Below are 25,178 nucleotides of genomic sequence, written 5' to 3'. Positions count from 1 at the left end.
TGGGTGAAAATATATGTGCTGAGATTTCAGGAAACTCGTAGTTTTTGGAAGCTCGGCAAGCCCTTTCCATGAAAGTGATTTGTGCCAGTCTCTGCTTAGGGCTACATCTATAGGAAACAAAATATAGAGATAGAACTAGGAACTATTTGATTGTGTCAAGTTACAAAGAGCTACCACAAACCGTGTTTGATTTAGAGTTCCAACTACATGAATCCATGTAGGAGAAAACAGAGGAAACCTAAAAATTAAAACTGTTACTGCCAACGAACGGTTTAACCTAGAAGAACAAAATTTGGTGAGTCAAGTGGGATTGGGGTACTGATCATTACCTGAAAGTGTCATCATGATTGGGTGAAAAATTGTGTGCTGAGATTTCAGGAAACTCGTAGTTTTTTGGAAGCTTGGCAACCCCTTTCCATGAAAGCGATTTGCGCCAGTCTCTGCTGAGGGCTATATCAATAGGAAACAAACCATAGAGGTAGAACTTGGAACTCTTTGAATTTGTCAAGTTACAAAGACCTAGCGAAAACCGTGTTTGATTTAGAGTTCCAACTACATGTATCCATATAGGAGAAAACAGAGTGAAACCTAAAAATTAAAACTGTTACTGCCAACGAACGGTTTAACCTAGTAGAACAAAATTTGGTAAGCCAAGTGGGATTGGGGTACTAATCATTACCTGAAAGTGTCATCAAGATTGGGGGAAAAAAGGTGTGCTGAGATTTCAGGAAACTCGTAGTGTTTTGGAAGCTTTGCAACCCCTTTCCATGAAAGTGATATGCGCTGGTCTCTACTTAGGGCTACATCAATAGGAAACAAACCAAAGAGATAGAACATGGAACTACTTTATTGTGTCAAGTTTCAAAGAGCTAGCACAAACCGTGTTTGATTTATAGTTCCAACTACATGTATCCATATAGGAGAAAAGAGAGTGAAACCTAAAAATTAAAACTGTTACTGCCAACGAACGGTTTAACCTAGAAGAACGAAATTTGGTGAGCCAAGTGTGATTTGGGTACTGATAATTACCTGAAAGTGTAATCAAGATTGGGTGAAAAAAATGTGTGATGATTTTTTAGGAACCTCGTAGTTTTTTGGAAGCTTGGCAACCCATTTCCATGAAAGTGATTTGCGCCAGTCTCTGCTTAGGGCTACATCAATAGGAAACAAACCATAGAGATAGAACTTGGAACTATTTGACTGTGTCAAGTTTCAAAGAGCTAGCACAAACCGTGTTTGATTTAGAGTTCCAACTACATGAATCCATAAAGGAGAAAACAGAGTGAAACCTAAAAATTTAAACTGTTACTGCCAACGATCGGTATAACCTAGAAGAACGAAATTTGGTGAGCCAAGTGGGATTGGGGTAATGATCATTACCTGAAAGTGTCATCAAGATTGGGTGAAAAAATGTGTGCTGAGATTTCACGAAACTCGTAGTTTTTTGGAAGCTTGGCAACCCCTTTCCATGAAAGTGATTTGCGCCAGTCTCTGCTTAGGGCTACATCAATAGGAAACAAACCATAGAGATAGAACTTGGAACTACTTTATTGTGTCAAGTTGCAAAGAGCTAGCACAAACCGTGTTTGATTTAGAGTTCCAACTACATGTATCCATATAGGAGACAAAGAGTGAAACCTAAAAATTAAAACTGTTACTGCCAACGAACGGTTTAACCTAGAAGAACAAAATTTGTTGAGCCAAGTGGGATTGGGGTACTGATCGTTACATGAAAGTGTCTTCAAGATTGGGTGAAAAAATGTGTGCTGAGATTACAGGAAACTCGTAGTTTTTTGGAAGCTTGGCAACCCCTTTACATGAAAGTTATTTGTGCCAGTCTCTGCTTAGGGCTACATGTATAGGAAACAAACCATAGAGATAGAACTTGGAACTACTTGATTGTGTCAAGTTACAAAGAGCTACCACAAAACGTGTTTGATTTAGAGTTCCAACTACATGTATCCATATATGAGAAAAAAGAGTGAAACCTAAAAATTAAAACTGTTACTGCCAACGAACGGTTTAACCTAGAAGAACGAAATTTGGTGAGCCAAGTGGGATTAAGGTACTGATCATTACCTGAAAGTGTCATGAAGATTGGTTGAAAAAATGTGTGCTGAGATTTCAGGAAACTCGTAGTGTTTCGGAAGCTTGGAAACCCCTTTCCATGAAAGTGATTTGCGCCAGTCTCTGCTTAGGTCTACATCAATAGGAAACAAACCATAGAGATAGAACTTGGAACTACTTGATTGTGTCAAGTTACAAAGAGCTACCACAAACCGTATTTGATTTAGAGTTCCAACTACATGTATCCATGTAGGAGAAAACAGAAGAAACCTAAAAATTAAAACTGTTACTGCCAACGAACGGTTTAACCTAGAAGAACGAAATTTGTTGAGCCAAGTGGGATTGGGGTACTTATCATTACCTGAAATTGTCATCAAGATTGGGTGAAAAAATGTGTGCTGAGATTTCAGGAAACTCGTAGTTTTTTGGAAGCTTTGGAATCCCTTTCCATGAAAGTGATTTGCGCCAGTCTCTGCTTAGGGCTACATCAATAGGAAACAAACCATAGAGATAGAACTTGGAACTACTTGATTGTGTCAAGTTTCAAAGAGCTAGCACAAACCTTCTTTGATTTAGAATTCCAAATACATGTATCCATATAGGAAAAAACAGAGTGAAACCTAAAAATTAAAACTGCTACTGCCAACGAACGGTTTAACCTAGAAGAATGAAATTTGTTGAGCCAAGTGGGATTGGGGTACTGATCATTACCTGAAAGTGTCATGAAGAGTGGGTGAAAAAGTGTGTGCTGAAATTTCAGGAAACTCGTAGTTTTTTGGAAGCTTGGCAACCCCTTTCCATGAAAGTGATTTGCGCCAGTCTCTGCTGAGGGCTACATCAATAGGAAACAAACCATAGAGGTAGAACTTGGATCTACTTGAATTTGTCAAGTTACAAAGACCTAGCACAAACCGTGTTTGATTTAGAGTTCCAACTACATGTATCCATATAGGAGAAAACAGAGTGAAACCTAAAAATTAAAACTGTTACTGCCAACGAACGGTTTAACCTAGAAGAACGAAATTTGGTGAGCCAAGTGCGATTTGGGTACTGATCATTACCTGAAAGTGTAATCAAGATTGGGTGAAAAAAATGTGTGATGATTTTTCAGGAACCTCGTAGTTTTTTGGAATCTTGGCAACCCCTTTCCATGAAAGTGATTTGCGCCAGTCTCTGCTTAGGGCTACATCAATAGGAAACAAACCATAGAGATAGAGCTTGGAACCACTTGATTGTGTCAAGTTACAAAGAGCTAACAGAAACCGTGTTTGATTTAGAGTTCCAACTACATGTATCCATATAGGAGAAAACAGAGTGAAACCTAAAAATTAAAACTGTTACTGCCAACGAACGGTTTAACCTAGAAGAACAAAATTTGTTGAGCCAAGTGGGATTGGGGTACTGACCATTACCTGAAAGTGTCATCAAGATTGGGTGAAAAAATGTGTGCTGAGATTTCAGGAAACTCGTAGTTTTTTGGAAGCTTGGCAACCCCTTTCGATGAAAGTGATTTGCGCCAGTCTCTGCTTAGGGGTACATCAATAGGAAACAAACCATAGAGATAGAACTTGGAACTACTTTATTGTGTCAAGTTGCAAAGAGCTAGCACAAACCGTGTTTGATTTAGAGTTCCAACTACATGTATCCATATAGGAGACAAAGAGTGAAACCTAAAAATTAAAACTGTTACTGCCAATGAACCGTTTAACCTAGAAGAACGAAATTTGGTGAGCCAAGTGGGATTGGGGTACTGATCATTACCTGAAAGTGTCATGAAGATTGGGTGAAAAAATGTGTGCTGAGATTTCAGGAAACTCGTAGTTTTTTGGAAGCTTGGCAACCCCTTTCCATGAACGTGATTTGCGCCAGTCTCTGCTTAGTGCTACATCAATAGGAAACAAACCATAGAGATAGAACTTGGAACTACTTGGTTGTGTCAAGTTTCAAAGAGCTAGCACAAACCGTGTTTGATTTAGAGTTCCAACTACATGTATCCATATAGAAGAAAAAAGAGTGAAACCTAAAAATTAAAACTGTTAATGACAACGAACGGTTTAACCTAGAAGAACGAAATTTGATGACCCAAGTGGGATTTGGGTACTGATCATTACCTGAAAGTGTCATGAAGATTGGGTGAAGAAATGTGTGCTGAGATTTCACGAAACTCATAGTTTTTTGGAAGCTTGGCAACCCCTTTCCATGAAAGTGATTTGTGCCAGTCTCTGATTAGGGCTACATCAATAGGAAACAAACCATAGAGATAGAACTTGGAACTACTTGGTTGTGTCTAGTTTCAAAGAGCTAGCACAAACCGTGTTTATTTAGAGTTCCAACTACATGTATCCATATAGAAGAAAACAGAGTGAAACCTAAAAATTAAAACTGTTACTGCCAACGAACGGTTTAACCTAGAAGAACGAAATTTGGTGAGCCAAGTGGGATTAAGGTACTGATCATTACCTGAAAGTGTCATCAATATTCTGTGAAAAAATGTGTGATGAGATTTCAGGAAACTCGTAGTTTTTTGGAAGCTTGGCAACCCCTTTCCATGAAAGTGATTTGTGCCAGTCTCTGCTTAGGGCTACATCAATAGGAAACAAACCATAGAGATAGAACTTGGAACTACGTTATTGTGTCAAGATGCATAGAGCTAGCACAAACTGTGTTTGATTTAGAGTTCCAACTACATGTATCCATATAGGAGACAACAGAGTGAAACGTAAAAATTAAAACTGTTACTGCCAACGAACGGTTTAACCTAGAAGAACGAAATTTGGTGAGAAAAGTGGGATTGGGGTACTGATCATTACCTGAAAGTGTCATCAAGATGGGGTGAAATAATGTGTGCTGAGATTTCAGGAAACTCGTTGTTTTTTGGAAGCTTGGCAACCCCTTTCCATGAAAGTGATTTGTGCCAGTCTCTGCTTAGGGCTACATCAATAGGAAACAAACCATAGAGATAGAATTTGGAACTACTTGATTGTGTCAAGTTTCAAATAGCTAGCACAAACCGTGTTTGATTTAGAGTTCCAAGTACATGTATCCATATTGGAGAAAACAGAGTGAAACCTAAAAATTTAAACTGTTACTGCCAAAGATTGGTTTAACCTGGAAGAACGAAATTTGGTGGGCCAAGTTGGATTGGGGTACTGATCATTACCTGAAAGTGTCATCAAGATTGGGTTAAAAAATGTGTGCTGAGATTTCACGAAACTCGTAGTTTTTTGGAAGCTTGGCAACCCCTTTCCATGAAAGTGATTTGCGCCAGTCTCTGCTTAGGGCTACATCAATAGGAAACAAACCATAGAGATAGAACTTGGAACTACTTTTGTGTCAAGTTTCAAAGAGCTAGCACAATCCGTGTTTGATTTAGAGTTCCAACTACATGTATCCATATAGAAGAAAACAGAGTGAAACCTAAAAATTAAAACTGTTACTGACAACGAATGGTTTAACCTAGAAGAACGAAATTTGATGAGCCAAGTGGGATTTGGGTACTGATCATTACCTGAAAGTGTCATGAAGATTGGGTGAAAAAATGTGTGCTGAGATTTCACGAAACTCGTAGTTTTTTGGAAGCTTGGCAACCCCTTTCCATGAAAGTGATTTGTGCCAGTCTCTGCTTAGGGCTACATCAATAGGAAACAAACCATAGAGATAGAACTTGGAACTACTTGGTTGTGTCAAGTCAAAGAGCTAGCACAAACCGTGTTTGATTTAGAGTTCCAAGTACATGTATCCATATTGGAGAAAACAGAGTGAAACCTAAAAATTAAAACTATTACTGCCAAAGATCGGTTTAACCTAGAAGAACGAAATTTGGTGAGAAAGGTTGGATTGGGGTACTGATCATTACCTGAAAGTGTCATGAAGATTGGGTGAAAAAATGTTTGCTGAGATTTCAGGAAACTCGTAGTTTTTTGGAAGCTTGGCAACCCCATTCCATGAAAGTGATTTGTGTGAGTCTCTTCTTAGGGCTACATCAATAGGAAACAAACAATAGAGATAGAACTTGGAACAACTTTATTGTGTCAAGTTGCAAAGAGCTAGCACAAACCGTGTTTGATTTAGAGTTCCAACTACATGTATCCATATAGGAGACAAAGAGTGAAACCTAAAAATTAAAACTGTTACTGCCAATGAACCGTTTAACCTAGAAGAACGAAATTTGGTGAGCCAAGTGGGATTGGGGTACTGATCATTACCTGAAAGTGTCATCAAGTTGGGTGAAATAATGTTTGCTGAGATTTCAGGAAACTCGTTGTTTTTTGGAAGCTTGGCAACCCCTTTCCAGGAAAGTGATTTGTGCCAGTCTCTGCTTAGGGCTACATCAATAGGAAACAAACCATAGAGATAGAATTTGGAACTACTTGATTGTGTCAAGTTTCAAAGAGCTAGCACAAACAGTGTTTGATTTAGAGTTCCAAGTACATGTATCCATATTGGAGAAAACAGAGTGAAACCTAAAAATTAAAACTGTTACTGCCAAAGATTGGTTTAACCTAGAAGAACGAAATTTGGTGAGAAAATTGGGATTGGGTTTCTGAACATTACCTGAAAGTGTCATCAAGATTGGGTGAAAAAATGTGTGCTGAGAATTCAGGAGACTTGTAGTTTTTGGAAGCTTGGCAACCCCTTTCCATGGAAGTGATTTGCGCCAGTCTCTGCTTAGGGCTACATCAATAGGAAACAAACCATAGAGATAGAACTTGGAACTACTTGACTGTGTCAAGTTTCAAAGAGCTAGCACAAACCGTGTTTGATTTAGAGTTCCAACTACATGTATCCATATAGGAGAAAGCAGAGTGAAACCTAAAAATTAAAACTGTTACTGCCAACGAACGGTTTAACCTAGAAGAACGAAATTTGGTGAGCCAAGTGGGATTAAGGTACTGATCATTACCTGAAAGTGTCATCAATATTGGGTGAAAAAATGTGTGATGAGATTTCAGGAAACTCGTAGTTTTTTGGAAGCTTGGCAACCCCTTTCCATGAAAGTGATTTGTGCCAGTCTCTGCTTAGGGCTACATCAATAGGAAACAAACCATAGAGATAGAACTTGGAACTACTTTATTGTGTCAAGATGCAAAGAGCTAGCACAAACTGTGTTTGATTTAGAGTTCCAACTACATGTATCCATATAGGAGACAACAGAGTGAAACCTAAAAATTAAAACTGTTACTGCCAACGAACGGTTTAACCTACAAGAACGAAATTTGCTGAGAAAAGTGGGACTGGGGTACTGATCATTACCTGAAAGTGTCATCAAGATGGGGTGAAATAATGTGTGCTGAGATTTCAGGAAACTCGTAGTTTTTTGGAAGCTTGGCAACCCCTTTCCATGTAAGTGATTTGTGCCAGTCTCTGCTTAGGGCTACATCAATAGGAAACAAACCATAGAGATAGAACTTGGATCTACTTGGTTGTGTCTAGTTTCAAAGAGCTAGCACAAACCGTGTTTGATTTAATGTTCCAACTACATGTATCCATATAGAAGAAAACAGAGTGAAACCTAAAAATTAAAACTGTTACTGACAACGAACAGTTTAACCTAGAAGAACAAAATTTGATGAGCCAAGTGGGATTTGGGTACTGATCATTACCTGAAAGTATCATCATGATTGGGTGAAAAAATGTGTGCTGAGATTTCAGGAAACTCGTAGTTTTTTGGAAGCTTGGCAACCCCTTTCCATGAAAGCGATTTGCGCCAGTCTCTGCTTAGGGCTACATCAATAGGAAAAAAAAAAAACATAGAGATAGAACTTGGAACTGCTTTATTGTGTCAAGATTCAAAGAGCTAGCACAAAGAGTGTTTGATTTAGAGTTCCAAATACATGAATCCATAAAGGAGAAAACAGAGTGAAACCTAAAAATTTAAACTGTTACTGCCAACGATCGGTTTAACCTGGAAGAAGGAAATTTGGTGGGCCAAGTGGGATTGGGGTACTGATCATTACCTGAAAGTGTCATCAAGATTGGGTTAAAAAATGTGTGCTGATATTTCACGAAACTCGTAGTTTTTTGGAAGCTAGGCAACCCATTTCCATGAAAGTGATTTGCGCCAGTCTCTGCTTAGGGCTACATCAATAGGAAACAAACAATAGAGATAGAATTTGGAACTACTTTTGTGTCAATTTTCAAAGAGCTAGCACAATCCGTGTTTGATTTAGAGTTCCAACTACATGTATCCATATAGAAGAAAACAGAGTGAAACCTAAAAATTAAAACTGTTACTGACAACGAACGGTTTAACCTAGAAGAACGAAATTTGATGAGCCAAGTGGGATTTGGGTACTGATCATTACCTGAAAGTGTCATGAATATTGGGTGAAAAAATGTGTGCTGAGATTTCACGAACCTCGTAGTTTTTTCGAAGCTTGGCAACCCCTTTCCATGAAAGTGATTTGTGCCAGTCTCTCCTTAGGGCTACATCAATAGGAAACAAACCATAGAGATAGAACTTGGAACTACTTGGTTGTGTCAAGTCAAAGAGCTAGCAAAAACCGTGTTTGATTTAGAGTTCCAAGTACATGTATCCATATTGGAGAAAACAGAGTGAAACCTAAAAATTAAAACTATTACTGCCAAAGATCGGTTTAACCTAGAAGAACGAAATTTGGTGAGAAAGGTTGGATTGAAGTACTGATCATTACCTGAAAGTGTCATGAAGATTGGGTGAAAAAATGTTTGCTGAGATTTCAGGAAACTCGTAGTTTTTTGGAAGCTTGGCAACCCCATTCCTTGAAAGTGATTTGTGCGAGTCTCTTCTTAGGGCTACATCAATAGGAAACAAACAATAGAGATAGAACTTGGAACTACTTTTGTGTCAAGTTTCAAAGAGGTAGCACTAACCGTGTTTGATTTAGAGTTCCAAGTACATGTATCCATATTGGAGAAAACACAGTGAAACCTAAAAATTAAAACTGTTACTGCCAAAGATCGGTTTAACCTAGAAGAACGAAATTTGGTGAGAAAAGTGGGATTGGGGTTCTGAACATTACCTGAAAGTGTCATCAAGATTGGGTGAAAAGGTGTTTGCTGAGAATTCAGGAAACTCGTAGTTTTTAGGAAGCTTGGCAACCTCTTTCCATGGAAGTTAATTGCGCCAGTCTCTGCTTAGGGCTACATCAATAGGAAACAAACCATAGAGATAGAATTTGGAACTACTTTATTGTGTCAAGTTTCAAAGGGCTAGCACAAACCGTGTTTGATTTAGAGTTCCAACTACATGTATCCATATAGGAGAAAAAGAGTGAAACCTAAAAATTAAAACTCTTACTGCCAATGAACGGTTTAACCTAGAAGAACGAAATTTGGTGAGCCAAGTGGGATTGGGGTACTGATCATTACCTGAAAGTGTCATGAAGTGTGGGTGAAAAAGTGTGTGCTGAGATTTCAGGAAACTCGTAGTTTTTTGGAAGCTTGGCAACCCATTTCAATGAAAGTGATTTGTGCCAGTCTCTGCTGAGGGCTACATCAATAGGAAACAAACCATAGAGGTAGATCTTGGAACTACTTGAATTTGTCAAGTTACAAAGACCTAGCACAAACCGTGTTTGATTTAGAGTTCCAACTACATGTATCCATAAAGGAGAAAACAGAGTGAAACCTAAAAATTTATACTGTTACTGCCAACGATCGGTTTAACCTGGAAGAACGAAATTTGGTGAGCCAAGTGGGATTGGGGTACTGATCATTACCTGAAAGTGTCATCAAGATTGGGTGAAAAAATGTGTGCTGAGATTTCACGAAACTCGTAGTTTTTTGGAAGCTTGGCAACCCCTTTCCATGAAAGTGATTTGCGCCAGTCTCTGCTTAGGGCTACATCAATAGGAAACAAACCATAGAGATAGAACTTGGAACTACTTTATTGTGTCAAGTTGCAAAGAGCTAGCACAAACCATGTTTGATTTAGAGTTCCAACTACATGTATCCATATAGGAGACAAAGAGTGAAACTTAAAAATTAAAACTGTTACTGCCAATGAATGGTTTAACGTAGAAGAACGAAATTTGGTGAGCCAAGTGGGATTGGGGTACTGATCATTACTTGAAAGTGTCATGAAGATTGGGTGAAAAAATGTGTGCTTTCAGGAAACTCGTAGTTTTTTGGAAGCTGGGCAACCCCTTTCCATGAAAGTGATTTGCGCCAGTCTCTGCTTAGGGCTACATCAATAGGAAACAAACCATAGAGATAGAACTTGGAACTACTTGACTGTGTCAAGTTTCAAAGAGCTAGCACAAACCGTGTTTGATTTAGAGTTCCAAATACATGAATCCATAGAGGAGAAACAGAGTGAAACCTAAAAATTTAAACTGTTACTGCCAACGATCGGTTTAACCTGGAAGAACGAAATTTGGTGAGCCAAGTGGGATTGGGGTACTCCTCATTACATGAAAGTGTCATCAAGATTGGGTGAAAAAACGTGTGCTGAGATTTCACGAAGCTCGTCGTTTTTTGGAAGCTTGGCAACCCCTCTCCATGAAAGTGATTTGTGCCAGTCTCTGCTTAGGGCTACATCAATAGGAAACAATCAATAGAGATAGAACTTGGAACTACTTTTGTGTCAAGTTTCAAAGAGCTAGCACAATCCATGTTTGATTTAGAGTTCCAACTACGTGTATCCATATAGGAGAAAACAGAGTGAAACCTAAAAATTAAAACTGTTACTGCCAAAGATCAGTTTAACCTAGAAGAACAAAATTTGGAGTGAAAAGTTGGATTGGGGTACTGATCATTACCTGAAAGTGTCATCAAGATTGCGTGAAAAAATGTTTGATGGGATTTCAGGAAACTCGTAGTTTTTTGGAAGCTTGGCAACCCCTTTCCATGAAAGTGATTTGTGCCAGTCTCTGCTTAGGGCTACATCAATAGGAAACAAACAATAGAGATAGAACATGGAACTGCACTATTGTGTCAATATGCAAAGAGCCAGCACAAACTGTGTTTGATTTAGAGTTCCAACTACATGTATCCATATAGGAGACAACAGAGTGAAACCTAAAAGTTAAAACTGTTACTGCCAACGAACGGTTTAACCTAGAAGAACGAAATTTGGTGAAAAAAGTGGGATTGGGGTACTGATCATTACCTGAAAGTGTCATCAACATTGGGTGAAATAATGTATGCTGAGATTTCAGGAAAATCGTTGTTTTTCGGAAGCTTGGCAACCCCTTTCCATGAAAGTGATTTACGCCAGTCGCGCTTAGGGCTACATCAATAGGAAACAAACCATAGAAATAGAACTTGGAACTACTTGACTGTGTCAAGTTTCAAAGAGCTAGAACAAACCGTGTTTGATTTAGAGTTCCAACTACATGAATCCATAAAGGAGAAAACAGAGTGAAACCTAAAAATTTAAACTGTTACTGCCAACGATCGGTATAACCTAGAAGAACGAAATTTGGTGAGCCAAGTGGGATTGGGGTAATGATCATTACCTGAAAGTGTCATCAAGATTGGGTGAAAAAATGTATGCTGAGATTTCACGAAACTCGTAGTTTTTTGGAAGCTTGGCAACCCCTTTCCATGAAAGTGATTTGCGCCAGTCTCTGCTTAGGGCTACATCAATAGGAAACAAACCATAGAGATAGAACTTGGAACTTCTTTATTGTGTCAAGTTGCAAAGAGCTAGCACAAACCGTGTTTGATTTAGAGTTCCAACTACATGTATCCATATAGGAGACAAAGAGTGAAACCTAAAAATTAAAACTGTTACTGCCAATGAATGGTTTAAACTAGAAGAACGAAATTTGGTGAGCCAAGTGGGATTGGGGTACTGATCATTACCTGAAAGTGTCATCAAGATTGGGTGAAAAAACGTGTGCTGAGATTTCACGAAGCTTGTAGTTTTTTGGAAGCTTGGCAACCCCTCTCCATGAAAGTGATTTGTGCCAGTCTCTGCTTAGGGCTACATCAATAGGAAACAAACAATAGAGATAGAACTTGGAACTACTTTTGTGTCAAGTTTCAAAGAGCTAGCACAATCCATGTTTGATTTAGAGTTCCAACTACATGTATCCATATAGGAGAAAACAGAGTGAAACCTAAAAATTAAAACTGTTACTGCCAAAGATCAGTTTAACCTAGAAGAACAAAATTTGGAGTGAAAAGTTGGATTGGGGTACTGATCATTACCTGAAAATGTCATCAAGATTGCGTGAAAAAATGTTTGATGGGATTTCAGGAAACTCGTAGTTTTTTGGAAGCTTGGCTACCCCTTTCCATGAAAGTGATTTGTGCCAGTCTCTGCTTAGGGCTACATCAATAGGAAACAAACAATAGAGATAGAACTTGGAACTACTTTATTGTGTCAATATGCAAAGAGCCAGCACAAACTGTGTTTGATATAGAGTTCCAACTACATGTATGCATATAGTAGACAACAGAGTGAAACCTAAAAGTTAAAACTGTTACTGCCAACGAACGGTTTAACCTAGAAGAACGAAATTTGGTGAAAAAAGTGGGATTGGGGTACTGATCATTAGCTGAAAGTGTCATCAAGATTGGGTGAAATAATGTGTGCTGAGATTTCAGGAAAATCGTTGTTTTTCGGAAGCTTGACAACCCCTTTCCATGAAAGTGATTTACGCCAGTCGCGCTTAGGGCTACATCAATAGGAAACAAACCATAGAGATAGAACTTGGAACTATTTGACTGTGTCAAGTTTCAAAGAGCTAGCACAAACCGTGTTTGATTTAGAGTTCCAACTACATGAATCCATAAAGGAGAAAACAGAGTGAAACCTAAAAATTTAAACTGTTACTGCCAACGATCGGTATAACCTAGAAGAATGAAATTTGGTGAGCCAAGTGGGATTGGGGTAATGATCATTACCTGAAAGTGTCATCAAGATTGGGTGAAAAATGTGTGCTGAGATTTCACGAAACTCGTAGTTTTTTGGAAGCTTGGCAACCCCTTTCCATGAAAGTGATTTGCGCCAGTCTCTGCTTAGGGCTACATCAATAGGAAACAAACCAGAGAGATAGAACTTGGAACTACTTTATTGTGTCAAGTTGCAAAGAGCTAGCACAAACCGTGTTTGATTTAGAGTTCCAAGTACATGTATCCATATTGGAGAAAACAGAGTGAAACCTAAAAATTAAAACTGTTACTGCCAAAGATTGGTTTAACCTAGAAGAACGAAATTTGGTGAGAAAAGTGGGATTGGGTTTCTGAACATTACCTGAAAGTGTCATCAAGATTGGGTGAAAAAATGTGTGCTGAGAATTCAGGAAACTTGTTGTTTTTTGGAAGCTTGGCAACCCCTTTCCATGAAAGTGATTTGCGCCAGTCTCTGCTTAGGGCTACATCAATAGGAAACAAACAATAGAGATAGAACATGGAACTGCACTATTGTGTCAATATGCAAAGAGCCAGCACAAACTGTGTTTGATTTAGAGTTCCAACTACATGTATCCATATAGGAGACAACAGAGTGAAACCTAAAAGTTAAAACTGTTACTGCCAACGAACGGTTTAACCTAGAAGAACGAAATTTGGTGAAAAAAGTGGGATTGGGGTACTGATCATTACCTGAAAGTGTCATCAACATTGGGTGAAATAATGTGTGCTGAGATTTCAGGAAAATCGTTGTTTTTCGGAAGCTTGGCAACCCCTTTCCATGAAAGTGATTTACGCCAGTCGCGCTTAGGGCTACATCAATAGGAAACAAACCATAGAAATAGAACTTGGAACTACTTGACTGTGTCAAGTTTCAAAGAGCTAGAACAAACCGTGTTTGATTTAGAGTTCCAACTACATGAATCCATAAAGGAGAAAACAGAGTGAAACCTAAAAATTTAAACTGTTACTGCCAACGATCGGTATAACCTAGAAGAACGAAATTTGGTGAGCCAAGTGGGATTGGGGTAATGATCATTACCTGAAAGTGTCATCAAGATTGGGTGAAAAAATGTATGCTGAGATTTCACGAAACTCGTAGTTTTTTGGAAGCTTGGCAACCCCTTTCCATGAAAGTGATTTGCGCCAGTCTCTGCTTAGGGCTACATCAATAGGAAACAAACCATAGAGATAGAACTTGGAACTTCTTTATTGTGTCAAGTTGCAAAGAGCTAGCACAAACCGTGTTTGATTTAGAGTTCCAACTACATGTATCCATATAGGAGACAAAGAGTGAAACCTAAAAATTAAAACTGTTACTGCCAATGAATGGTTTAAACTAGAAGAACGAAATTTGGTGAGCCAAGTGGGATTGGGGTACTGATCATTACCTGAAAGTGTCATCAAGATTGGGTGAAAAAACGTGTGCTGAGATTTCACGAAGCTTGTAGTTTTTTGGAAGCTTGGCAACCCCTCTCCATGAAAGTGATTTGTGCCAGTCTCTGCTTAGGGCTACATCAATAGGAAACAAACAATAGAGATAGAACTTGGAACTACTTTTGTGTCAAGTTTCAAAGAGCTAGCACAATCCATGTTTGATTTAGAGTTCCAACTACATGTATCCATATAGGAGAAAACAGAGTGAAACCTAAAAATTAAAACTGTTACTGCCAAAGATCAGTTTAACCTAGAAGAACAAAATTTGGAGTGAAAAGTTGGATTGGGGTACTGATCATTACCTGAAAATGTCATCAAGATTGCGTGAAAAAATGTTTGATGGGATTTCAGGAAACTCGTAGTTTTTTGGAAGCTTGGCTACCCCTTTCCATGAAAGTGATTTGTGCCAGTCTCTGCTTAGGGCTACATCAATAGGAAACAAACAATAGAGATAGAACTTGGAACTACTTTATTGTGTCAATATGCAAAGAGCCAGCACAAACTGTGTTTGATATAGAGTTCCAACTACATGTATGCATATAGTAGACAACAGAGTGAAACCTAAAAGTTAAAACTGTTACTGCCAACGAACGGTTTAACCTAGAAGAACGAAATTTGGTGAAAAAAGTGGGATTGGGGTACTGATCATTAGCTGAAAGTGTCATCAAGATTGGGTGAAATAACGTGTGCTGAGATTTCAGGAAAATCGCTGTTTTTCGGAAGCTTGACAACCCCTTTCCATGAAAGTGATTTACGCCAGTCGCGCTTAGGGCTACATCAATAGGAAACAAACCATAGAGATAGAACTTGGAACTATTTGACTGTGTCAAGTTTCAAAGAGCTAGCACAAACCGTGTTTGATTTAGAGTTCCAACTACATGAATCCATAAAGGAGAAAACAGAGTGAAACCTAAAAATTTAAACTGTTACTGCCAACGATCGGTATAACCTAGAAGAATGAAATTTGGTGAGCCAAGTGGGATTGGGGTAATGATCATTACCTGAAAGTGTCATCAAGATTGGGTGAAAAATGTGTGCTGAGATTTCACGAAACTCGTAGTTTTTTGGAAGCTTGGCAACCCCTTTCCATGAAAGTGATTTGCGCCAGTCTCTGCTTAGGGCTACATCAATAGGAAACAAACCAGAGAGATAGAACTTGGAACTACTTTATTGTGTCAAGTTGCAAAGAGCTAGCACAAACCGTGTTTGATTTAGAGTTCCAAGTACATGTATATATATTGGAGAAAACAGAGTGAAACCTAAAAATTAAAACTGTTACTGCCAAAGATTGGTTTAACCTAGAAGAACGAAATTTGGTGAGAAAAGTGGGATTGGGTTTCTGAACATTACCTGAAAGTGTCATCAAGATTGGGTGAAAAAATGTGTGCTGAGAATTCAGGAAACTTGTTGTTTTTTGGAAGCTTGGCAACCCCTTTCCATGAAAGTGATTTGCGCCAGTCTCTGCTTAGGGCTACATCAATAGGAAACAAACCATAGAGATAGAACGTGGAACTACTTGACTGTGTCAAGTTTCAAAGAGCTAGCACAAACCGTGTTTGATTTAGAGTTCCAACTACATGTATCCATATAGGAGAAAACAGAGTGAAACCTAAAAATTAAAACTGTTAGTGCCAACGAACGGTTTAACCTAGAAGAACGAAATTTGGTGAGCCTAGTGGGATTAAGGTACTGATCATTACCTGAAATTGTCATCAATATTGGGTGAAAAAATGTGTGATGAGATTTCAGGAAACTCGTAGTTTTTTGGAAGCTTGGCAACCCCTTTCCATGAAAGTGATTTGTGCCAGTCTCTGCTTAGGGCTACATCAATAGGAAACAAACCATAGAGATAGAACTTGGAACTACTTTATTGTGTCAAGATGCAAAGAGCTAGCACAAACTGTGTTTGATTTAGAGTTCCAACTACATGTATCCATAAAGGAGACAACAGAGTGAAACCTAAAAATTAAAACTGTTACTGCCAACGAACGGTTTAACCTAGAAGAACGAAATTTGGTGAGAAAAGTGGGATTGGGGTACTGATCATTACGTGAAAGTGTCATCAAGATGGGGTGAAATAATGTGTGCTGTGATTTCAGGAAACTCGTTGTTTTTTGGAAGCTTGGCAACCCCTTTCCATGTAAGTGATTTGTGCCAGTCTCTGCTTAGGGCTACATCAATAGGAAACAAACCATAGAGATAGAACTTGGATCTACTTGGTTGTGTCTAGTTTCAAAGAGCTAGCACAAACCGTGTTTGATTTAGAGTTCCAACTACATGTATCCATATAGAAGAAAACAGAGTGAAACCTAAAAATTAAAACTGTTACTGACAACGAACGGTTTAACCTAGAAGAACAAAATTTGATGAGCCAAGTGGGATTTGGGTACTGATCATTACCTGAAAGTATCATCATGATTGGGTGAAAAAATGTGTGCTGAGATTTCAGGACACTCGTAGTTTTTTGGAAGCTTGGCAACCCCTTACCATGAAAGTGATTTGCGCCAGTCTCTGCTTAGGGCTACATCAATAGGAAAAAAAACCATAGAGATAGAACTTGGAACTACTTTATTGTGTCAAGTTTCAAAGAGCTAGCACAAACAGTGTTTGATTTAGAGTTCCAAATACATGAATCCATAAAGGAGAAAACAGAGTGAAACCTAAAAATTTAAACTGTTACTGCCAACGATCGGTTTAACCTGGAAGAACGAAATTTGGTGGGCCAAGTGGGATTGGGGTACTGATCATTACCTGAAAGTGTCATCAAGATTGGGTGAAAAAATGTGTGCTAAGATTTCATGAAACTCGTAGTTTTTTGGAAGCTTGGCAACCCCTTTCCATGAAAGTGATTTGCGCCAGTCTCTGGTTAGGGCTACATCAATAGGAAACAAACAATAGAGATAGAACTTGGAACTAATTTTGTGTCAAGTTTCAAATAGGTAGCACAATCCGTGTTTGATTTAGAGTTCCAACTACATGTATCCATATAGAAGAAAACAGAGTGAAACCTAAAAATTAAAACTGTTACTGACAACGAACGGTTTAACCTAGAAGAACGAAATTTGATGAGCCAAGTGGGATTTGGGTACTGATCATTACCTGAAAGTGTCATGAAGATTGGGTGAAAAAATGTGTGCTGAGATTTCACGAAACTCGTAGTTTTTTGGAAGCTTGGCAACCCCTTTCCATGAAAGTGATTTGTGCCAGTCTCTGCTTAGGGCTACATCAATAGGAAACAAACCATAGAGATACAACTTGGAACAACTTGGTTGTGTCAAATCAAAGAGCCAGCACAAACCGTGTTTATTTTAGAGTTCCAAATACATGTATCCATATTGAAGAAAACAGAGTGAAACCTAAAAATTAAAACTGTTACTGCCAACCAACGGTTTAACCTAGAAGAACGAAATTTGGTGAGCCAAGTGGGATTGGGGAACTGATCATTACCTGAAAGTGTCATGAAGATTGGGTGAAAAAATGTGTGCTGAGATTTCAGGAAACTCGTAGTTTTTTGGAAGCTTGGCAACCCGTTTCCATGAAAGTGATTTGTGCCAGTCTCTGCTTAGGGCTACATCAATAGGAAACAAACCATAGAGATAGAAGTTGGAACTACATGATTGTGTCAAGTTTCAAAGAGCTAGCACAAACCGTGTTTGATTTAGAGTTCCAAGTACATGTATCCATATTGGAGAAAACAGAGTGAAACCTAAAAATTAAAACTATTACTGCCAAAGATCGGTTTAAACTAGAAGAACGAAATTTGGTGAGAAAGGTTGGATTGGGGTACTGATCATTACCTGAAAGTGTCATCAAGATTGGGTGAAAAAATGTGTGCTGAGATTTCACGAAACTCGTAGTTTTTTGGAAGCTTGGCAACCCCTCTCCATGAAAGTGATTTGTGCCAGTCTCTGCTTAGGGCTACATCAATAGGAAACAAACAATAGAGATAGAACTTGGAACTACTTGACTGTGTCAAGTTTCAAAGAGCTAGCACAAACCGTGTTTGATTTAGAGTTCCAACTACATGTATCCATATAGGAGAAAACAGAGTGAAACCTAAAAATTAAAACTGTTAGTGCCAACGAACGGTTTAACCTAGAAGAACGAAATTTGGTGATCCTAGTGGGATTAAGGTACTGATCATTACCTGAAAGTGTCATCAATATTGGGTGAAAAAATGTGTGATGAGATTTCAGGAAACTCGTAGTTTTTTGGAAGCTTGGCAACCCCTTTCCATGAAAGTGATTTGTGCCAGTCTCTGCTTAGGGCTACATCAATAGGAAACAAACCATAGAGATAGAACTTGGAACTACTTTATTGTGTCAAGATGCAAAGAGCTAGCACAAACTGTGTTTGATTTAGAGTTCCAACTACATGTATCCATAAAGGAGACAACAGAGTGAAACCTAAAAATTAAAACTGTTACTGCCAACGAACGGTTTAACCTAGAAGAACGAAATTTGGTGAGAAAAGTGGGAATGGGGTACTGATCATTACCTGAAAGTGTCATCAAGATGGGGTGAAATAATGTGTGCTGTGATTTCAGGAAACTCGTTGTTTTTTGGAAGGTTGGCAACCCCTTTCCATGTAAGTGATTTGTGCCAGTCTCTGCTTAGGGCTACATCAATAGGAAACAAACCATAGAGATAGAACTTGGATCTACTTGGTTGTGTCTAGTTTCAAAGAGCTAGCACAAACCGTGTTTGATTTAGAGTTCCAACTACATGTATCCATATAGAAGAAAACAGAGTGAAACCTAAAAATTAAAATTGTTACTGACAACGAACGGTTTAACCTAGAAGAACAAAATTTGATGAGCCAAGTGGGATTTGGGTACTGATCATTACCTGAAAGTATCATCATGATTGGGTGAAAAAATGTGTGCTGAGATTTCAGGAAACTCGTAGTTTTTTGGAAGCTTGGCAACCCCTTACCATGAAAGTGATTTGCGCCAGTCTCTGCTTAGGGCTACATCAATAGGAAAAAAAACCATAGAGATAGAACTTGGAACTACTTTATTGTGTCAAGTTTCAAAGAGCTAGCACAAACAGTGTTTGATTTAGAGTTCCAAATACATGAATCCATAAAGGAGAAAACAGAGTGAAACCTAAAAATTTAAACTGTTACTGCCAACGATCGGTTTAACCTGGAAGAACGAAATTTGGTGGGCCAAGTGGGATTGGGGTACTGATCATTACCTGAAAGTGTAATCAAGATTGGGTGAAAAAATGTGTGCTAAGATTTCACGAAACTCATAGTTTTTTGGAAGCTTGGCAACCCCTTTCCATGAAAGTGATTTGCGCCAGTGTCTGCTTAGGGCTACATCAATAGGAAACAAACAATAGAGATAGAACTTGGAACTAATTTTGTGTCAAGTTTCAAAGAGCTAGCACAATCCGTGTTTGATTTAGAGTTCCAACTACATGTATCCATATAGAAGAAAACAGAGTGAAACCTAAAAATTAAAACTGTTACTGACAACGAACGGTTTAACCTAGAAGAACGAAATTTGATGAGCCAAGTGGGATTTGGGTACTGATCATTACCTGAAAGTGTCATGAAGATTGGGTGAAAAAATGTGTGCTGAGATTTCACGAAACTCGTAGTTTTTTGGAAGCTTGGCAACCCCTTTCCATGAAAGTGATTTGTGCCAGTCTCTGCTTAGGGCTACATCAATAGGAAACAAACCATAGAGATAGACCTTGGGACAACTTGGTTGTGTCAAATCAATGAGCCAGCACAAACCGTGTTTATTTTAGAGTTCCAAATACATGTATCCATATTGAAGAAAACAGAGTGAAACCTAAAAATTAAAACTGTTACTGCCAACCAACGGTTTAACCTAGAAGAACGAAATTTGGTGAGCCAAGTGGGATTGGGGAACTGATCATTACCTGAAAGTGTCATGAAGATTGGGTGAAAAAATGTGTGCTGAGATTTCAGGAAACTCGTAGTTTTTTGGAAGCTTGGCAACCCCTTTCCATGAAAGTGATTTGTGCCAGTCTCTGCTTAGGGCTACATCAATAGGAAACAAACTATAGAGATAGAAGTTGGAACTACATGATTGTGTCAAGTTTCAAAGAGCTAGCACAAACCGTGTTTGATTTAGAGTTCCAAGTACATGTATCCATATTGGAGAAAACAGAGTGAAACCTAAAAATTAAAACTATTACTGCCAAAGATCGGTTTAAACTAGAAGAACGAAATTTGGTGAGAAAGGTTGGATTGGGGTACTGATCATTACCTGAAAGTGTCATGCAGATTGGGTGAAAAAATGTGTGCTGAGATTTCACGAAACTCGTAGTTTTTTGGAAGCTTGGCAACCCCTCTCCATGAAAGTGATTTGCGCCTGTCTCTGCTTAGGGCTACATCAATAGGAAACAAACAATAGAGATAGAACTTGGAACTACTTTTGTGTCAAGTTTCAAAGAGCTAGCACAATCCATGTTTGATTTAGAGTTCCAACTACATGTATCCATATAGGAGACAACAGAGTGAAACCTAAAAATTAAAACTGTTAGTGCCAACGAACGGTTTAACCTAGAAGAACGAAATTTGGTGAGCCTAGTGGGATTAAGGTACTGATCATTACCTGAAAGTGTCATCAATATTGGGTGAAAAAATGTGTGATGAGATTTCAGGAAACTCGTAGTTTTTTGGAAGCTTGGCAACCCCTTTCCATGAAAGTGATTTGTGCCAGTCTCTGCTTAGGGCTACATCAATAGGAAACAAACCATAGAGATAGAACTTGGAACTACTTTATTGTGTCAAGATGCAAAGAGCTAGCACAAACTGTGTTTGATTTAGAGTTCCAACTACATGTATCCATAAAGGAGACAACAGAGTGAAACCTAAAAATTAAAACTGTTACTGCCAACGAACGGTTTAACCTAGAAGAACGAAATTTGCTGAGAAAAGTGGGACTGGGGTACTGATCATTACCTGAAAGTGTCATCAAGATGGGGTGAAATAATGTGTGCTGAGATTTCAGGAAACTCGTAGTTTTTTGGAAGCTTGGCAACCCCTTTCCATGTAAGTGATTTGTGCCAGTCTCTGCTTAGGGCTACATCAATAGGAAACAAACCATAGAGATAGAACTTGGATCTACTTGGTTGTGTCTAGTTTCAAAGAGCTAGCACAAAAAGTGTTTGATTTAATGTTCCAACTACATGTATCCATATAGAAGAAAACAGAGTGAAACCTAAAAATTAAAACTGTTACTGACAACGAACGGTTTAACCTAGAAGAACAAAATTTGATGAGCCAAGTGGGATTTGGGTACTGATCATTACCTGAATGTATCATCATGATTGGGTGAAAAAATGAGTGCTGAGATTTCAGGAAACTCGTATTTTTTTGGAAGCTTGGCAACCCCTTTCCATGAAAGCGATTTGCGCCAGTCTCTGCTTAGGGCTACATGAATAGGAAAAAAAAAAACCATAGAGATAGAACTTGGAACTGCTTTATTGTGTCAAGTTTCAAAGAGCTAGCACAAAGAGTGTTTGATTTAGAGTTCCAAATACATGAATCCATAAAGGAGAAAACAGAGTGAAACCTAAAAATTTAAACTGTTACTGCCAACGATCGGTTTAACCTGGAAGAACGAAATTTGGTGGGCCAAGTGGGATTGGGGTACTGATCATTACCTGAAAGTGTCATCAAGATTGGGTTAAAAAATGTGTGCTGAGATTTCACAAAACTCGTAGTTTTTTGGAAGCTTGGCAACCCCTTTCCATGAAAGTGATTTGCGCCAGTCTCTGCTTAGGGCTACATCAATAGGAAACAAACAATAGAGATAGAATTTGGAACTACTTTTGTGTCAATTTTCAAAGAGCTAGCACAATCCGTGTTTGATTTAGAGTTCCAACTACATGTATCCATATAGAAGAAAACAGAGTGAAACCTAAAAATTAAAACTGTTACTGACAACGAACGGTTTAACCTAGAAGAACGAAATTTGATGAGCCAAGTGGGATTTGGGTACTGATCATTACCTGAAAGTGTCATGAATATTGGGTGAAAAAATGTGTGCTGATATTTCACGAAACTCGTAGTTTTTTCGAAGCTTGGCAACCCCTTTCCATGAAAGTGATTTGTGCCAGTCTCTGCTTAGGGCTACATCAATAGGAAACAAACCATAGAGATAGAACTTGGAACTACTTGGTTGTGTCAAGTCAAAGAGCTAGCAAAACCGTGTTTGATTTAGAGTTCCAAGTACATGTATCCATATTGGAGAAAACAGAGTGAAACCTAAAAATTAAAACTATTACTGCCAAAGATCGGTTTAACCTAGAAGAACGAAATTTGGTGAGAAAGGTTGGATTGAAGTACTGATCATTACCTGAAAGTGTCATGAAGATTGGGTGAAAAAATGTTTGCTGAGATTTCAGGAAACTCGTAGTTTATTGGAAGCTTGGCAACCCCATTCCTTGAAAGTGATTTGTGCGAGTCTCTTCTTAGGGCTACATCAATAGGAAACAAACAATAGAGATAGAACTTGGAACTACATTTGTGTCAAGATTCAAAGAGGTAGCACTAACCGTGTTTGATTTAGAGTTCCAAGTACATGTATCCATATTGGAGAAAACACAGTGAAACCTAAAAATTAAAACTGTTACTGCCAAAGATCGGTTTAACCTAGAAGAACGAAATTTGGTGAGAAAAGTGGGATTGGGGTTCTGAACATTACCTGAAAGTGTCATCAAGATTGGGTGAAAAGGTGTTTGCTGAGAATTCAGGAAACTCTTAGTTTTTAGGAAGCTTGGCAACCTCTTTCCATGGAAGTTATTTGCGCCAGTCTCTGCTTAGGGCTACATCAATAGGAAACAAACCATAGAGATAGAATTTGGAACTACTTTATTGTGTCAAGTTTCAAAGGGCTAGCACAAACCGTGTTTGATTTAGAGTTCCAACTACATGAATCCATACAGGAGAAAAAGAGTGAAACCTAAAAATTAAAACTCTTACTGCCAATGAACGGTTTAACCTAGAAGAACGAAATTTGGTGAGCCAAGTGGGATTGGGGTACTGATCATTACCTGAAAGTGTCATGAAGAGTGGGTGAAAAAGTGTGTGCTGAGATTTCAGGAAACTCGTAGTTTTTTGGAAGCTTGGCAACCCATTTCAATGAAAGTGATTTGTGCCAGTCTCTGCTGAGGGCTACATCAATAGGAAACAAACCATAGAGGTAGATCTTGGAACTACTTGAATTTGTCAAGTTACAAAGACCTAGCACAAACCGTGTTTGATTTAGAGTTCCAACTACATGTATCCATAAAGGAGAAAACAGAGTGAAACCTAAAAATTTAAACTGTTACTGCCAACGATCGGTTTAACCTGGAAGAACGAAATTTGGTGAGCCAAGTGGGATTGGGGTACTGATCATTACCTGAAAGTGTCATCAAGATTGGGTGAAAAAATGTGTGCTGAGATTTCACGAAACTCGTAGTTTTTTGGAAGCTTGGCAACCCCTTTCCATGAAACTGATTTGCGCCAGTCTCTGCTTAGGGCTACATCAATAGGAAACAAACCATAGAGATAGAACTTGGAACTACTTTATTGTGTCAAGTTGCAAAGAGCTAGCACAAACCGTGTTTTATTTAGAGTTCCAACTACATGTATCCATATAGGAGACAAAGAGTGAAACCTAAAAATTAAAACTGTTACTGCCAATGAATGGTTTAACCTAGAAGAACGAAATTTGGTGAGCCAAGTGGGATTGGGGTACTGATCATTACTTGAAAGTGTCATGAAGATTGGGTGAAAAAATGTGTGCTTTCAGGAAACTCGTAGTTTTTTGGAAGCTTGGCAACCCCTTTCCATGAAAGTGATTTGCGCCAGTCTCTGCTTAAGGCTACATCAATAGGAAACAAACCATAGAGATAGAACTTGGAACTACTTGACTGTGTCAAGTTTCAAAGAGCTAGCACAAACCGTGTTTGATTTAGAGTTCCAAATACATGAATCCATAGAGGAGAAACAGAGTGAAACCTAAAAATTTAAACTGTTACTGCCAACGATCAGTTTAACCTGGAAGAACGAAATTTGGTGAGCCAAGTGGGATTGGGGTACTCCTCATTACATGAAAGTGTCATCAAGATTGGGTGAAAAAACGTGTGCTGAGATTTCACGAAGCTCGTCGTTTTTTGGAAGCTTGGCAACCCCTCTCCATGAAAGTGATTTGTGCCAGTCTCTGCTTAGGGCTACATCAATAGGAAACAAACAATAGAGATAGAACTTGGAACTACTTTTGTGTCAAGTTTCAAAGAGCTAGCACAATCCATGTTTGATTTAGAGTTCCAACTACGTGTATCCATATAGGAGAAAACAGAGTGAAACCTAAAAATTAAAACTGTTACTGCCAAAGATCAGTTTAACCTAGAAGAACAAAATTTGGAGTGAAAAGTTGGATTGGGGTACTGATCATTACCTGAAAGTGTCATCAAGATTGCGTGAAAAAATGTTTGATGGGATTTCAGGAAACTCGTAGTTTTTTGGAAGCTTGGCAACCCCTTTCCATGAAAGTGATTTGTGCCAGTCTCTGCTTAGGGCTACATCAATAGGAAACAAACAATAGAGATAGAACATGGAACTGCACTATTGTGTCAATATGCAAAGAGCCAGCACAAACTGTGTTTGATTTAGAGTTCCAACTACATGTATCCATTTAGGAGACAACAGAGTGAAACCTAAAAGTTAAAACTGTTACTGCCAACGAACGGTTTAACCTAGAAAAACGAAATTTGGTGAAAAAAGTGGGATTGGGGTACTGATCATTACCTGAAAGTGTCATCAACATTGGGTGAAATAATGTGTGCTGAGATTTCAGGAAA

The sequence above is a fragment of the Spermophilus citellus genome, assembly GCF_964194105.1.
Source record: "Spermophilus citellus genome assembly, chromosome: 7".
NCBI lineage: Eukaryota > Metazoa > Chordata > Mammalia > Rodentia > Sciuridae > Spermophilus > Spermophilus citellus.
The sequence above is the reverse complement of the archived record's forward strand: the minus strand, read 5'-3'. Positions refer to the sequence as shown.